The 6,645-nt window shown below is 36.4% G+C and overlaps 1 long non-coding RNA gene across 1 annotated transcript; it reads left to right on the forward strand.

Annotated features, from left to right (window-relative positions):
- Nucleotides 1-385: 385 nt before the first annotated feature.
- On the forward strand, nt 386-817 carry LOC122763077. The gene is made up of 2 exons (XR_006358857.1): nt 386-558; nt 772-817. It is a non-coding gene; the product is annotated as an uncharacterized LOC122763077 (long non-coding RNA).
- The last annotated feature ends 5,828 nt before the right edge of the window (nt 818-6,645 follow it).

Genomic DNA, 6,645 nt, shown 5'->3' on the forward strand with positions numbered 1-6,645 from the left:
CAAAATTACACAAAAATGTCATCATATAGTATGTCGTCCAAAATAACTAAAAAATGTCATATTAGTATGTCATCCAAAATTACACAAAAATGTCATGGTATAGTATGTCCTGCAAAAAACTCAAAATTGTCATACTATAGTATGTCGTCCAAAATGAGACAAAAATGTCACAGCATAGTGTGTCATCCGAAATGACACAAAAATGTCATAGTATAGTATGTTGTCCAAAATACGACAAAAAAGTCACGGTGTAGTATGTCGTCCAAAATGAGACAAAAAATTCCATAGGAAAGTCTGTCTTCCAAAATGAGACAAAAATGTCATAGTATAGTGTTCTGTTATTACTGTGTTTTTTAAGACAGTTGAATGGTTAAATGTGGGAAAACTTGTTGGAAAGAAGTCCACTGCTGCCACCTACTGGCGACTGTGAGAGCTGCCTGAAGATGTGTCATTCTTTGATGATGTCATCAGTGAGAGCCCTCAGCTGAATCAAGGCATGGTCAGAGCTGCTGCATTTTGTTCTGCTCACGATAAAGTGGGTCTTTAACGGCATTGTCGGTGCGTATATTGCTTGGCAAGTGTTGTTATTGTTGTCAGACAGTGTTGCTGAACATTAGACATTCATGTTATGTTATTTATGTTATCGAATTATACTCTGTAAAGTATGTTTAGCATAAGGCTATGCTCACAGCTAATATCCTGTAATGTGATACAGTGTGTTCAATGTTGCTGTTGTCAAGTGCTCATGAGGACATTGTATTTTACTTTCAGTTTTACCCGACTCCATATGACCTCAATAAAGGAGTACAAGTTTCAACTCTCTTGTCACGTCGTCGTTTTGGAGAGGAGTTTATTCTGACTGTCGACTCTAACAAGGCGTTAGAGGCGGGGACAGTACATATAGTATGTCTTCCAAAATTACACAAAAATGTCATAGTATAGTATGTCGTCCAAAATCCCACAAAAATGTCATAGTATAGTATGTCATCCAAAATGAGACAAAAATGTCATAGTATAGTATGTCGTCCAAAATGACACAATAATGTCATAGTATAGTATGTTGTCCAAAATCCCACAAAAATGTCATAGTATAGTATGTTGTCCAAAATTAGAGGAAAATGGTCATAGTATAGTATGTCTCCAAATGACACAAAAATCACACAGTATAGTACAGTACAAAATGAGACAAAAATGTCATAGTAAGTAGAAATGAGACAAAAATGTCATAGTATAGTATGTCTTCCAAAATGAGACAAAAATGTCATAGTATAGTATGTCATCCAAAATGAGACAAAAATGTCATTGTATAGTATGTTGTCCAAAATTAGACAATAATGCCTTAGTATAGCATGTTGTCCAAAATCCCACAAAAATGTCATAGTATAATATGTTGTCCAAAATGACACAAAAATGTCATTGTATAGTATGTTGTCCAAAATGAGAGAAACATGTCATGGTATAGTATGTCGTCCAAATTGTCACAAAATGTCATAGTATAGTATGTCTTCCAAAATGACACAAAAATGTTATAGTATAGTCAGTCAGTCATCATCTAACCGCTTTATCCTCCACCAGAGGGTCGCGGGGGGTGCTGTGCCAATCTCAGCTACATCGGGCAATAGGCGGGGTACACCCTGGACAGTTCGCCAGTCCATCGCAGGGACACAGATAGAGACAAACAACCATTCACTCTCACACTCACTCCTATGGTCAATTTAGATTGTCCAATTTACCTATCCCCACATTGCATGTTTTTGGACTGTGGGAGGAAGCCGGAGAACCCAGAGAGAACCCACGCACACACGTGGAGAACATGCAAACTCCATGCAGAAAGGCCCTTGTTCCAACCGGGGCTCGAACCCGGGTCTTCTCGCTGCAAGGCGAGAGTGCTAACCACTACTACACCGTGTGGCCCTCATAGAATGGTATGTCGTCCAAAATGAAACAAAAATGGCATAGTATAGTTTGTTGTCCAAAATAACTCAAAAATGTCATTGTATAGTATGTCATCCAAAATGACACAAAATGTCATAGTATAGTATGTTGTCCAAAATTAGACGAAAATGTCATAGTATAGTATGTCGTCCAAAACAACTCAATAATGTCATAGTATAGTATGTTGTCCAAAATTATACATATTTGTCATAGTATGGTATGTCGCCCAAAATAACTTAAACATGTCAAGTATAGGATGTCGTCCAAAATCCCACAAAAATGTCATAGTATAGTATGTCGTCCAAAATCCCACAAAAATGTTATAGTATAGTATGTTGTCCAAAATAACTTTAAACATGTAATAGTATAGTATGTTGTCCAAGATGAGACAAAAACGTCATACGTATGTATGTCGTCCCAAAAAACTAAAAAAATGTCATAGTAAAGTATGTCGTCCGAAATCCCACAAAAATGTCATAGTATAGTATGTCGTCCAAAATAACTTTAAACATGTAATAGTATAGTATGTTGTCCATGATGAGACAAAAACGTCATACTATAGTATGTTGTGCACAATGAGACAAAAATGTCATAGTATAATATGTCGTCCAAAATGACTAAAGAATGTCAGAGTTTAGTATGTCATCCAAAATCCGACGAAAATGTCATAGTATAGGAAGTCGTCCAAAATAACTCAAAAACATCATTGTATAGTATGTCATCCAAAATGAGACAAAATGTCATAGTGTAGTATGTTGTCCAAAATCACCAAAAAATTTCATAGTATAGTATGTCGTCCAAAATCATCAAAAAATTCCAAAGGATAGTATGTCGTCCAAAATAAGACAAAATGTCATAGTATGGTACGTCGTCCAAAATGAGACAAAAACGGCATACTCGTCCAAAATAACTGAAATATGTTATAGTATAGCATGTCGTCCAAAATCACTCAAAAATGTCATAGTATAGTATGTCCTCCAAAATTCAAACATGTCACAATATAGTATGTCATCCAAAATAACTCAAAAAATGTCATCGTATAGTATGTTGTCCAAAATCATTCAAACATGTCATAGTATAGTATGTCATCCAAAATCACTCAAAACGTCAGAGTATGTCTTCCGAAATGAGACAAAAATGTCTTAGTATAGTATGAAGTCCAAAATGAGACAAAAAAGTCATAGTATAGTATGTCCTCCAAAATGAGACAAAAATGTCTTAGTATAGTATGTCCTCAAAAATAATTCAAAAACGTCATACTATAGTACGTTGTCCAAAATGGGACAAAATGTCATTCATAGTATACTATGTCGTCCGAAATGAGATAAAAATGTTATAGTATAGTATATCATCCAAAATGAGACAAAAACATCATAGTATAGTATTTCGTCCAAAATGTGACAAAAACATCATATTATAGTACGTTGTGAAAAATGAGACAAAATTGTCATATTATAGTATGTCGTTCAGAAAGACACAAAAATGTCATAGTATAGTATTTCCTTCAGAATGACACAAAAATGTCATAGTATAGTTTGTTGTCCAAAATGAGACAAAAACGTCATAGTATAGTATGTTGTCCAAAATGAGACAAAAATGTCATAGTATAGTGTGTCGTCCAAAATCACAAAAAAATTCCATATGAAAATCTGTCGTCCAAAATGTCATAGTATAATATGTTGTCCAAAATAACTAAAAAATGTCATAGTTTAGTAAATCGTCCAAAATCCCACAAAAATGTCATAGTATAGTTTGTCTTACAAAATGAGACAAAAATGTCATAGTATAGTATGTCGTCAAAAATAATAAAAAATTGTCATAGTATAGTATGTGGTCCAAAATCCCGCAAAAATGTCATAGTATAGTATGTCGGCCAAAATGACACAAAAATATCATATTATAGTATGTTGTCCAAAATAAGACAAAATGTCATAGTATAGTACGTTGTCCAAAATGAGACAAAAACGACATACTCGTCCAAAATAACTCAAATATGTTATAGTGTAGCATGTCGTCCAAAATCACTCAAAAATGTCATAGTATGGTATGTCGTCCAAAATAATTCGAACATGTCACAATATAGTATGTCATCCAAAATAACTAAAAAAATGGCATTATATAGTCAGTCATCATCTAACCGCTTTATCCTCCACCAGAGGGTCACGGGGGGTGCTGTGCCAATCTCAGCTACATCGGGCGATAGGTGGGGTACACCCTGGACAGTTCGCCAGTCCATCGCAGGGCCACACACAACTAGAGACAAACAACCATTCACTCTCACACTCACTCCTACGGTCAATTTAGAGTGTCCAGTTTACCTAATACCCACATTGCATGTTTTTGGACTGTGGGAGGAAGCCAGAGAACCCGGAGAGAACCCACGCACACACGGGGAGAACATGCAAACTCCATGCAGAAAGGCCCTTGTTCCAACCGGGGCTCAAAACCGGGTCTTCTCGCTGCAAGGCGAGAAGACATACTAAACCTCAGTTTAGTATGTCGTCCAAAATAATTCAAAAATGTTGTAGTATACTATCCAAAATTAGACAAAAATGAGACAAAAATTTCATAGTATAGTATGTCGTCCAAAATCACTCAAAAATGTCCTAGTGCAGTATGTCATCAAAAATGAGACAAAAACATCATAGTATACTATGTCGTCCAAAATGAGATAAGAATGTCATAGTATAGAATGTCGTCCAAAATAACTCAAAAAAGTCATAGTATAGTATGTTGTCCAAAATAACAAAAAAATTTCATAGTATAGTATGTTGTCCAAAATGAGACAAAAATGTCATAGTATAGTATGTAATCTAAAATACTTCTGTACCCTCAGTGTTTGATTTTGCAATGATTTTACTGTTGGCATGTGTTTTTCTATTGGTGTCTTTTTGTGTGCGTATTCAGCCGAGATAAGGCTCGTTCTGTATTTTTATCTCATTTCGACTGTCCTATGATATAAAACTCACAAATGAAGTGCACATCTTATAAGATATACTTATATACCCTCAGTGTTTAAATTTGTAATTTTTTCACTGTTTGGTTATGTTTTCCTATTGGTGTCTTTCTCTGTGCACGTTACGCTGAGATAAGGCTATTTCCAGATTCTTTTCTTTTTTCTACTGTCCCATAATATAAACCTCACAAATGGAGTTAACATCTTACAAGATATACTTATATATCCTCAGTGTTTGAGTTTGCAATGATGTCATTGTTTGGATTTGTTTTTCTATTGATGTCCCTTTCTGTGCACATTACGCTGACATAAGGCTTGTTCCGTATTTTTATCTTTTTTCTACTGTCCTGTAATAAAAAACTCACAAATGAAGTTAACATCTTATAAGATATACTTATGTACCCTCAGTGTTTGAATTTGTAATTCTTTCACTGTTTGGTTATGTTTTCCTATTGGTGTCTTTCAGTTTGCGCATTACGCTGAGATAACCTATTTCTAGATTTTTTTCTACTGTCCCATAATATAAACCTCACAAACGGAGTTAACATATTATAAGATATACTTCTGTACCTTTAGTGTTTGAGTTTGCAATGATTTCATTGTTTGGATTTGTTTTTCTATTGATGTCTTTCTGTGTGCGCATTACACTAAGATAAGGCTATTTCCGGGACGCGGCACGGGACTGGCGTCGTTCCACTCGTCTTGGGACCCCAAACAACATATGGAAAATTCACACTCCTGTGACCTGCAGAAATGTAGTTCCTCCAAAACCTCCACTCTGGCCAAAGGGTCTAAGACTGTATAAAGTCTGGCAAGACCTTATTTTCAGTTTTTGGACATAGGACAAATGAGACTTTGGGCTTTTTTCCCCCAGATTATTGTTTAGTTCCGAATATGGGAGCCCTCGGGTCAAAGGTCTCCACGTAGCGGCAAAAAAGACAGTCCGTAAAATTCAAACGTAAAAAAGGTGGGAAACTGTCTTTTCTTCAATAATTCCTAAAGGCAATGAACCAGAATGCTGATTTCTACGTATGCGTATCAAGGACTAAGGTTGATCTGGCGTGCCGAGTTTCAGACCTGTGCAACCTTCGGAAAGGTCAAAGGTCAGCCGTCGGGTGTGTTTTTGTAAAAATTCCTAAAGGCATTAGGCCAGGAGTCTGATTTTTCAGTATGTGTATCAGGGACTAAGATTGATCCAGGGTGCTGAGTTTCAGACCTGTGCAACGCTATGTCAAGGTCAGCCATTGGGTGTGTTTTGAATTCTGAGCTTTGACCAGGATGCTGAGATTTCTCATTGTCGTATTGAGGACTAAAGGTTGATCTGGGTGCAGTTTTAGACACTGTACCTTCTCCGGAAGGAGTCAAGGTCAGCAGATTGGGTGTGCTTGCATTCCTAAAGAAAAGTCCAGGAATCTGATTTTTCCGTATGTGTGTATTGGGATCAGGCTGATCAGGGTGAACCTGTGTAACCTTTGAAGAGTCAAGGTCAATGTTTTTATGAGTATTCCTAAAGGCATTAAGCACAGAGTCTGATTTTTCTGTATGTATATCAGGGACATAAGGCAGTCAAGGGTGCCGAGTTTCCAGACCGTGCAAACTTTGGAAAGGTCAGCTGTTTGTGTGTGTTTTTTGTAATAATTCCTAAAGGCATTAAGCCAGAAGTCTGATTTTTCCGTATGTGTATCAGGGACTAAGGCTGATCCAGGTTGCTGAGTATCAAACCTGTGCAACCTTTGGAAAGGTCAAAGGTCAGC

This window comes from Solea senegalensis, unplaced genomic scaffold (assembly GCF_019176455.1).
Source record: "Solea senegalensis isolate Sse05_10M unplaced genomic scaffold, IFAPA_SoseM_1 scf7180000016430, whole genome shotgun sequence".
Classification (NCBI taxonomy): Eukaryota; Metazoa; Chordata; class Actinopteri; order Pleuronectiformes; family Soleidae; genus Solea; species Solea senegalensis.